This window comes from Heterocephalus glaber, unplaced genomic scaffold (assembly GCF_053883595.1).
Source record: "Heterocephalus glaber isolate CG9 unplaced genomic scaffold, H.glaber_assembly_v1.0 deba00001457, whole genome shotgun sequence".
NCBI lineage: Eukaryota > Metazoa > Chordata > Mammalia > Rodentia > Bathyergidae > Heterocephalus > Heterocephalus glaber.
Genome location: NW_028258305.1, coordinates 39,542,895 through 39,553,725, shown reverse-complemented (window position 1 = coordinate 39,553,725; position 10,831 = coordinate 39,542,895).

The window sequence follows — 10,831 nt, the reverse complement described above, 5'->3', positions numbered from 1 at the left end:
CACACTATCCAGAGGAGGGAGCTGAGCTTTCCTGCCTTAAGCTCCCAGAATTTGCCCTGGGAACCGAGGCTCCCATGCACCTGCTTCCGGGTGCCCTGGCCAGAGTGTGGAACATGCACTGGGCTCCTGGGTCCAAGGGGCAGTGGAAATGGTGCCTTGCACTCGGCATCAGGAAACTGGAGCCTGGGCCCAGCTCAGCCTCTGCCCCTGAGCAAGCCTGTTTCCCTCACTGGGCCTCAGTTTCCCCGAATGTGTAACACTGGGAGGATGTTGCACCAGATGAGCAATTGTGTTCCTTCTAGGACCCTACAGATGTGGCTCTCCCCAAAGCTGCGAAGTTGTGAGTGCTGCTGTGCCATGCACAGGGGGCCCAGCAGATGGACAGAATCCTGGAGCTCAAGAACCCAACTTCCTTCTCTGCGGGGTGACTGGACACATCTTCTGGACTCTGCTTCCTTCCTTTCTTTCCTACTTTCTCTAACTCTCCAGTTTCTCGAGTTTCTTTGGACACCCCTGTGAGCCTTGCTACAACCCTTGATACAGGCAGAGAAAGGGCTGTAGCACTGTGAGCCTCAAGTATGTGCCAGACACTTCCCAGCTGGGCTATTTCCTGGCTCCTCCCCTTAGCCGCAGAAATCCTCTGGGAACAAGGTAGCATGCAAATAAGTGGACAGAGAGCCCCAGGAACTGCCTGGAGTTCCTTGGTTATCAGGCAGCAGAGCCAGGATTCAAACCCACGCCTCTTTGGTGTAAACCTTTTCTGTTTGCTTTGAACTGGGCACATTCTTTGCCTCGCTTTGCACATAAGTGACTCAGTGTATAGAGATGAAGTGACTTCTTCAGGAATCAAATCTCTGTCTTTTGCCTACAAACCTGGGGCTGTTTATGGAAACATCACAGCCTCTTCAAAAGAAAAACCAGTGGGGTCCCTTCCATCCTTCCTCCCTTGCTTCCTTTTTTCCAGGAACACCCCCCTCCCTTCTCGAGTGCTCACGTGTCCCCGACAGGAAATTGCATGATGTGCTCATTGATGCAGATAACAGAGGCCTGGCTCCCCAAGCCATGTGTGTCTGCAGAAGCGGGGCGGGGCAGGGGGGGCATGCAGCAGGGCACACGCCCGTGACCCATGCAGTGGATGCATGGTGCCAGGATGGGTGACCTGACTCCCTGGGGACCCTCACTAGGGATTCAGGCAGCACCTAGCCTCACTCTGTGTGCCATCCCAGGGCCCTGGCTGAGTCTGCACAGGTCCTTCCTTCCAAGCATACCCAGACAGCTGGGGTGGGGCGCTGAACGTGGACGCTTCCCTCGAAGCACCCCTGCCTTGCTGTCACCTGGCCTCCTTGCAGTCCCTCCCTACCTCTCTCTGGACAGTGACAGCAGCCCCTCTTTCTCTGTCCCCACTCTGGGCTCCTGCCATTCCCTTCTGTCCTCTACCCTGCCACCAGAGTAATCAGCTTGAGGCTCAAGTTTCCACTTTCAGGCTGTAGCGCATTGTACGTATCCCTTGGCTCATGGAAAAAAGAAAGCCTTCCCCTGGAAGGTGCACTCGAAGCTGTTGGGGGAACTCCTGCTTCCAGCCAAGCCCAGATCACAATTTCTCCCTTCTTCTCAGGAAACTGTCACTACAGGAGACCTGGCTGCTTCCGATCCCTGTCTCTCATGGTGTGTGTCTGCATGTGTAGGGGGCAGCTTTTGGGGGCAAACTGAAGCAGGACACATGCATAAGGTGTACAAGTCATGTGCACGTCCTGGTGAGTTTTCTCATATGAACACACCTGTGTGCGCCTTGCCCAGGTGAGAAACACAGCAGGGCCAGTGGAGGCCCTCAGGCCGCTCTCTTGGCCCATCCTTTCTGCTACAAGGCCAACCATGTTCTGACTTCTAATGTGATAAATCCATCTTGCAAAAAGAAAAAACTATTTTGCCCTTAAGACAATAGAGCAATACATATTGTGTCTGGCTTCTTTTGTTCAACATTCTATTTGCTAATTAGCTATGGATATGCATGTACCTTGCACACAGACATATATACATACATAACATACATGGGCACAAAATATGCATGTATGTATGAATATATAAAATTAGTCCTTGCCTTTCTTGATGAAATATTTTAAATCAAAAACCCAAACAGGGGCTAGGGTGTAGCTTAGTGCTTAGCACGAACAACACCTTGGGTTCTATCCCCAGGATAACAAATAAAAATGAAAAATGTCATTTTTCTATGTCATTTGACCTTGTGTTCCTTAGTATACATCTCCAAATAATATGGATTATTTTGCATTCACAATGCATGTCATTATCTGACCTAACAAAATTAGAAACAGTTCAGGGGCACCATCTAATACCCAGTCTATACCCAGTCTATATTCAGATTTTCCAAATTGTATACTTCTAAAGGAAATTCACAGCCACAGGTGAAGCTCCGCATCCCAGTGCTGTTCTTGCCTCTCTTCTCGCTTCTCAAGTTGGTGCCCAGTAGGCTTGGCCTCGGATTCAACCCAAACCCTCGCTGGTGGATTCCCAAGTCTGGCAGGGCTTTCCCAGAATTGTCAGGGTCAGCCGACTTAGACCCTATTGGTTTCTGAATCCCCTTTTCTAAGTCCACCATGCAGCCCTGCCCTCTTAGATCTGCCCCAAAGTTCCAGCAGCATGTTTGGGCAGTGGCATCTGCCTGCAACTGAGGTCAAATCTACCTCCTCTAATACTAGCACCTTCTCAGTCTTGCTAGTCCTCTGGGCTCATTCTAAACAAAGCTGTCTCTTTCTCTACAGAGAGGATCTTCAGATATTTGGAGACACCTTGGGACTGTTCTGGTCTCAGTCAAATCCCATCAATGTGCTCTTGCCCTGGGACCCAGACTTCCCTGTGACTTAATGGTGTCTGCCCTGCAACCTCTTGACCTCCACTTGTCAATGTCCAGTGAGACTCCTGAGGCCACGTTCATGGCTGCCATCTTCATGAGGATTCTTCTGATGCGTTCCAGCAGATATGTTCTTACCCTCTGTGTTAACCAGAGAATCCTGGTAGCTGCTTTGTGGTGTTGACTGTGTTCTGACTTGTTCTAAAGTTATGTCAGAATCTTTCTCCTCCTTCACTGGATTCCAAATCCCTTGAAGATTGACACTTTCTAACCTGTCTTTGTGCTTCTGGAAATGTCTAGCAAGAGTAGGCATTCACAGTAGGTGCTCTTTATATGTTCATGGTACATTAGTCAGGACTCTTAGCTGCAAGTGACAGATAAACTCAATTGGGCTTAAACAGAAAAGGGAATTTCTTGCCATTTACCTGGAAAACCCAGGAGAATAACCACTGGAGGCATGCTGGTCCACAGGTGATCACTGCTGTCATCAAACACTCGTTCCCCACTGCTTGGCTCTGCTTCCCTCTGGGTTGGCTTTATTCCTAGTAGCCTGTCCCCAAGGAGTAGTAAAAAGAGAGTGCTTATTTTTCAAGGGTTTTAGCCAGAGCCTCCAGGCTGACTCTCATAAGCTAGTCTTGGATCAACTGTACAATCATGAAACAGTGACTGCAGCCAGGGATGTGAGATGTTCTGGCCAAGACTGGCTCATGTGTCCATGTGTTCACCCTAGAGCTCAGGGTAGGGTCAACTCTGGTACATGGAATAGGGAAGAGGAGGATCCCCCAAAGGAAAATCAGAGCACTCTCACCAGAAGAAGGGAGAAAGGATGCTGGGCCAGCCAAATAACACAGCTTCAAAAGAGCTGGAGGGAGCCCTAGTACAAGCGCTCAGGTCTCTTGTGTCTGGTGTTCCTCTGAGCTCTCTGTCTTCCCTCCGTGTGACCTTGAATCCATCCAAAGGCCATGGAGTGATAAGATGAACACCGCTCAGTGACTGGACTGTGTATGTAGAGATGGTTCATGACAGTTTAGTGCCATCCTAATGCAAGAGTTCATTAACATCTGTACAAGACTCTGGGGCCAGAATACCAGCACTGCTTTTTAGCTCTGGAACTGGGCGAGTTTATCAGTCTTGACTGATTTTTCTATTGTTGAATGGGAATAATAATTTTAACTACCTTGAAGGGTTGTTGCAAATGTTAACTGGGTTAATATATATGATTCAATTAAAACAGTATCTGGTACAAGGCAATCCCTGTAAAAGGTTTTTGTAGGTGTCCTTATTGAGTAAGAACATTGTTATTGCCTTATGACCCCACTCTTTTGTGTGCTACTCCCTATTCTTCTCAGACAGATGTAAGCTGCCTGGGGGCAGGATCCTTCCAGTTTCCTGGCTTCCCCAGTAAGTGCTGAGCAAATCCTTGAGGCCAGATTGTGAGACCCGGGGACAGTCCTGGCCTCAAACCACATCAGAAATGGAAAGAACTTGCCTAAGCTTCCGGCTGCACCAAGGAGCATTTCAGGAGGAGCCCTGGTAGTGCCTTCCCCTGTGAATGCCCAATCATCAGGAGAGGAGGGCCACAGCACCAGAGTTCAAAGTGGAACTTGGAGATCTTGGCAGGAGACTTGCCCAGATGCAGGAGCAGTGGGGAAAACTTCGCCTGCTAAAGACTTCTGTTTTTCTCTTGCCCTATAACAGACACTGAATTCAACCCAGCCTCCTGGCGCAGATAGAGAAGCAGAGGCTTGGAGATGTCTAGGGGTTTGGCCCAGATCACCTGGCCAGCTAGAGTGGGACTGTGCTTGGAGCTCCACTTCCCATCTGGACACCAAATCCTGTGCTGCCTCTCCTTGTGCAGATGTGAGAACAGAAGGAGAAGCAAGGAAATTGGCCTGTTTCTCCTGAGGGCCTGACAAACATTCCTAGCAGTGGTGACTTCTGCTCTGACTCATAAAGATATTTCAGAATAATAGCACCGGTCATTTTATCTCAGGAATGTATCCGGCTTTAAAACAACGAAAACACTGGTTGCAAGGAAGTGCCCTCTCCTGCCTTCCAGGGCAATGACCCTGTTCAGAGTCTCCAGAGCCTGTGGAGGTGGAGGAGGAGGACAGAAAGGCCTCATTTACATATGATTTCCGAAATATCTTACACAAAATTCAGTATTCATGCATCGCTTAATGATGGGGATGTGGTCCAAGAAATGTGTTGCTAGGCAATTTTTTGTGTGAACATTATAGAGTATGTGTGCACAAACCAAGCAGCTATGATGCCACTGGGCAGTCTTGATGGCGGGAACATCCTTATCCACTGCATTTACAGTAATTCTAAATATGGTCCCAGGCAAAAAAAAAAGTCTTGTTATTGTTTGCTTTTTTTAAAAAAATTGACGGTAAAGTAATTCAGTAAAGTGAATAAAATACCATAATCTCGAGGGTAAAGCTTAATGATTTTTTTTTTTTTTGGTGGTACTGGGGAATGAACCCAGAGCCTTTGAACTGAGCTGCATCCCCAGCCCCATCCCTGCCTTTTCTTTTCAATTTTGAGACAGGATCTTGCTAAGTTGATAAGTTGCCCAGGCTGGGTCGAAATTTATGATCCTTTTTCCTCAGAGAGCTGGGATTTCAAGCTTGTGCCACCACACCTGGCTTGGGTGATGTTTTTCATGCACACACACAGGTGTGACCCCCACCCAGATGGAGATTTCATTTAAACATGAGCATTGTGATTCCATCTAGAGTATTTTCTCAACTTTCTTGTCTTCTGCTCTTCTCCTTGGAGTATATCCCATATGTGAAGTGGGAATCATGTCGGGAGAACTGTGTGTGCTGCATCTCAGGATACCTAAGCTGGAGAGTTCTCTTGGAACTTCAAGGTAGTGTAAGGCCACAGGAGGGAAAGCCATTCTTGCTGCCACCATTCTCTCCCCCAGATCTGGACCTCCTCCTAGACTTTCCTCTGCCTCCACACCTGGGAGGTGACACCCTCCTTGGCCATAGTGGCTCGGTGAAGTTTCAGGGATGGCGGAGTGGCTTGACAAAGTTCTGCGGGCAGTTGTGGTCACTGTCCTGGTAGGAGGGACCTTGCCCCTCATTATGAAATCCCACTCATGGCAATGCCCTGAGGCTTCATTAGCACCTGCCCCCCCCCAGCAGCTCTCCACCCTCCCTTCTTTGCATTTCCCTGTCTCCTGGGTGGTCTAGCTCCAGCACTGCACTGCCCTTTGGCCAGAGATGGGGAGTTGGGAGAGATGGGCCTGGGGCCACCATGCCCACTTTCAGCACACCATGTCCAGCAGTGGGTGCTTCCCCCAGCCCGCTAGCCGGCCTCATCCTCTGCCCCAGTGCTCACTGGGCTCTGAGAACACCATGTTCTCCCCCTTTCAGCCCCACGGGTGGACAGTTTCCAAGCGTCACCGGACTCTGGGTGCTGCAAGATCCACCCCCCAACACACACACTGGGAATTGAGCCCAAGGTTTTTGCACTAAGCTACATTCCCTACCCTTCTTTTATTTTGAGAGTCTCAGTAAGTTGCTAAATTGCCCAGGCTGAGTTCGAACTTGCAATCCCGTCTCAGCTTCCCAGAGTGCTGGGATCACAGGCTTGTGTTTCCTGGCCCTCCTTCTGTAACTTTGCCACACCTTTCTAAGGAGCTTCATCATTAAGGCCTCTTTTTTGAACCACCTGGGTTGAAATTTGCCTCCTGATGATCCCTTGACCCAGTCACAGGTCACCGGACAAACACTCTTATACTAAATAGTTACCAATTCTAAGATGCATCTGGCCTTCACAAATGATAAAGCATCGAGATGCATGACTTCAATAAAGAAATGATGGTGGATTAGCTCAGACATGATGGACAGATGTCAGCTTGTCACTGAGAAGTCAAATCTACTCCTAACCTTTCAAAGGTGACAGCGCACTGGGTTTACGGCCAGGCGAGATGGCCTTGAGTTCAGCCTCAGACACCCGCTCACAGGCTAAGCAATCTTGAGGAAGTTGCTGTCACTGTTCCTTGGCCTCCTCTTCGAAACTCCGGGTATGCACACTGCTGTCCACACCCTTGTGGGTGTGCTGTGTCAAAGGACGATGGAGGCCACGTGAGTAGAAGGGCTTCAGGAATGCCCAGTTCCCAGATGCCCGGGGCAGTGCAGCCCTGAGGAAGCAGCCGTTCAGACACCTAAGTCATCTCTCGGGTGCCAGACACTGGGCTGCACGGACAAACCGGTGGAGAGGCGATGTGAAACCCGGCCCACCTACCCTGTTCTCCTTTCCCTCACTTGCCATGACCCCTTCCTGGAGCTGAGTGATGGCACTGGAGCCGGGGCTGCTTATTTATTCAGCCGAGAACTAAGGGACACTTGCAGAGGAAGTTAAAGCCACGAGCTTTAAGTCAAGCCCCAGACCAGTCAGAGAGACATTCCGGTGGAAGGTGGCGAACGCCACGTCTGAGGAAGAGCTTGATGTCAGAGAATCTCATCTGTACACTCAACAGGTCACTACCGCACTAATCAGTTGCCTGGACAAATAACCTAATCTCACTTTCTTGTCTGCAGCCAGGAATAAGACCCACCTCACATGTTTCTTGTGAGGATTACGTGCCACAATCCGTTTTCAGGACGGTGTCTGATTTTGGTTAGGTGTTCAGTAAAAGTTCGCCTGCATTCTTAGCGTTAATTATTCCGGGGTCCCAGAGGGCCCTGCGTAACTGCATGAGCCCGGATTGGTTCCCCCGCAAAAGGGGCTCACTGGGGCCTGGAGGCTGCATTCTTGGGTGGGCAGGGAGTTCCCCGGGCACCAGCTGAGGCAGGGGAGGCCGGTCTGGAGGCAGCGCCAGGGCATACCCCGAGTCTGGCGCTCAAGGGCCTGAAAGGTGAGGCCGGGCTGTGGAGCGCAGGCCTCCCGGGCGGGCAAACAAATCCAGCCCAAGTTCTGGAGCAGGGCAAGGCCGGGATCAAAGCGCTCCGGAGGCAGGCCGGGGCGCACCAAAGGAGGACAGCGACTTGCATCAGCACCGATTCCGTGATGCTCTGCAGACGTCCGGGGGCTGCTGGGCTTTACGGGAACCCACAAGAAAGGAAAGGGCCGGGGAGCGGGCAACGCGGGGGCGGGGGAGAGCGCGAAGGCGCGCTCGCCCGCAGGCGCGCTCCCGACGGCGCCTGCCCGTGGTTGGGCGGGCCCGGGACGGCGGAGACCGCGAAGGAAGCTCCTGTTCCCCTTCCCCTCCTCCTTTCCCCCCGCGTTACTGGAAGGGCTGTGTGGGAGCCACCCCGCGGCACCTGGATTTTCGAGCGCAGGATGGGGCAGGGCGGGGCGGCACCGCTGCTGGAAGGAAAACCAAAAGCGCGTCTGTTCGCGCCTCCGGCACGCTGCCGCTCCGGGAAGGGCCCTGCGAGCCCGGCCGCGCCTCCCTTGCAGCCCCTCCGAGGCCTCGCCGGGATGGCCGGGGCCCGCGTGGCGCGAGGAAGGGGCCAGGAGGCGAGTGGGAAAGTGCACGATTTCTCCCTCCGGGCCCTGCCCCCGTCCCCACCCCCAGTTTTCTGGGTTTGCCGCTGCCGCTGGGGAAGGGCTGATCCGTTTTGCGTCAAAGGACTGCATTTACTCAGTCCTGCTGGGAGAGGCGCGTAAACACCCCGCCAGGCCCGGACGCGGGGAGGAAAAAAGCCAAGCACCCCTGGCTGGCTTGCGCGTCCGCCGGCTTCACAGCCCTCGCCCGGGCCCGCGCAGCTGCGGACCCCGCTGAGCGGTAGGCGGCGGAGGTGTGAAGGGTCTGGGCGGCCTCGCTCCACCCCGCCGCGCCGCGCGCGCACGTCCTTGGGGATGCAGCTCCGGACAGAATGTGTTTTATAACTGTAAACAATGACCCCGAGTATTGTTTGGGATTACCGTATCTTGGGGCCCTTGGGGCAGCCAGATGCTGCCAGCCGTCCCGGAAACGCCAGCGCTTTATATAGAGCCCCGGGAAAGCGTCGAGTTCCCGGCTCTATTTTTTTTCCCTAGCAACGCCCCCACTTCGCAGATAAGGAAACTGAGGACTGCAACTGTGTTGGGGCGCATGGCGCTTCACAGCCCTCAGTGAAACCCCAACGACGTATCTTGCTCATTTGGTCCTAAGGACCCTTCGGGGTACGGATGGCGCTACTTTACGAGATGGGTAAACTGAGTCCACCGCAGGCCCTGGACCAGTCTTGACTCCTGCTACAGTGCTTCTCTGGTCACGCATCATCTCGGCAGGACGGCAGCTCCACGGGAGACAAAGGCCTTAGAAGGTCATGTCCCAAACCCTTCTTTACAAGGGAGGAAAGTGAGGCCCAGAGAGGTGAAGGGCCTCGCCCAAGCGCTCCCAGCTCAGCCCGGGGTCCGGACTCCACGGCCTGCCCTCAGCCTGCGCCCACCCTCCCAGCGAGGCGAGAAGACCCCCGAGTCCAGCTGGGCGCCCTGAACTTCGCTCCGAAACAGCCGCAGACAACTTGGGCCACCCCCTCCCCCCTTGAAAACAATTGTAACCGTAGCAGCCTGGAGTTCGCTTATAAGACCCGATTAGTTCTATTAGATGCGTCCTAAATGCCTGTTCTAGAGGGCGGCCGGAACGTCGCGACCAGTGAATTTTGTCTTCAAAGCTGCCCCTAACAAGTGAACTGTAGGACCGAAAAAATTAAAAAAACAGAAACACACAAAAAAGGGAAGCAGTGGGCTGCCCGCCGCGGAGAGAAAAACAGGCAGGCCAGCCCCGCCTGGCGGCGCCGCGCCGCGCCCCACCAAGACCCAGCCGCAGGGCGGCGCGGTAAGCGGCGCCCAGGGCGCCCCTGCACCCGCCGGCGCCGCGGAGGGTGCGGACGGCCGCGCGTGGCCGCGCCCTCCCTGCGAGCGGCTCTGCGCGACGGGCTCCCGGCCTCGCGGTGGCGCCGCGCTGAGCCGCCCGTCTCGTCCTCGGGACTGCGATTGTTTTCTGAAACCCCGGGTCTGGGCCGCGCGGCGGCGCTCGGCCCCGCCCCGCCCCGCGCCCCTCGCCCCTCGCCGAGGCGGGGGAGGCAGCGGCGCGCCGGGGAGCGAGCGGGCGAGGGAATCCCTCTCCCTCCACGTCACCCGGGAGCGAGGAACCCCGCACTCGCGTCCTCTAACGCAAATGACCATCTTTGGCAACGTGCGCCAATGGAACAGACCAAGGGCACCGGGCCCGGGGGGTGGGCAGGGCCGGGGCCGCCGCGGCTCCCTCAGCCCGCGCGGCTGCCCGCTCCCACCCTCACCGCCGCCTTCTTGCCCCGCGCGGGGTGTGCGGCTGGCGTCAGCGCGGCCTCGGGCCCGGGCCGGGAGGAGCTGCGCCCGCCTCCTCCTCCGCGCCTCTTCTTCCTCCTCCTCCTCCTCCTCGCGCGCTCCTCCCTGCAAGGTGGAGTCTGGGGTTGACGTGAGTGAATCCTTGTGGTAGGGGCTGGAGAATAAAGAGTGTGGAGTTGAACTCGTGCCATTGTAGTGACTCATCTCGGGCAGAGCGCAGGGGCTCCGAGCGAACTAGCCAGCGAGCGGTGCTCGGCGGGGACGGAGAGAGGGCGAGGCGCGGACGCGCGAGGCGGGCCCGTCCGGGAGCGGGCGCCGGGCGAGGGTGCAGGCGGGGCGCGGGGCCGCGTCCCCTCAGAGCCGGCGCAGCGCGAAGCCCACGGCCGCCTGCTGTCCCGCGGCGCGCTCGGCTCCCCGGACCCGGCGCACGCCGCCTCAGTCAAGTGTCCGAGCCGCTCGGAAACTCCGGCGGCGAGCCGGCCACAGGAAGTTTATTTTCGGTCTCTTTTTCTGAAAGGAGGAAACAAGTTTCTCCGAGCGGCCAGCCTTTCTTTTTGCCTTTTTTGGCCCTGTCTACGGTCCAGGGTCCCAGGTCTGCCGGGCGAGGCTCGCCGGGCTCCTGTTCATTTTTCCTTTCCCGTTTTTCTCCGGGTCGTCGGCCGCGGCGTGGCTCCGGCTGCGCGGGGGGGG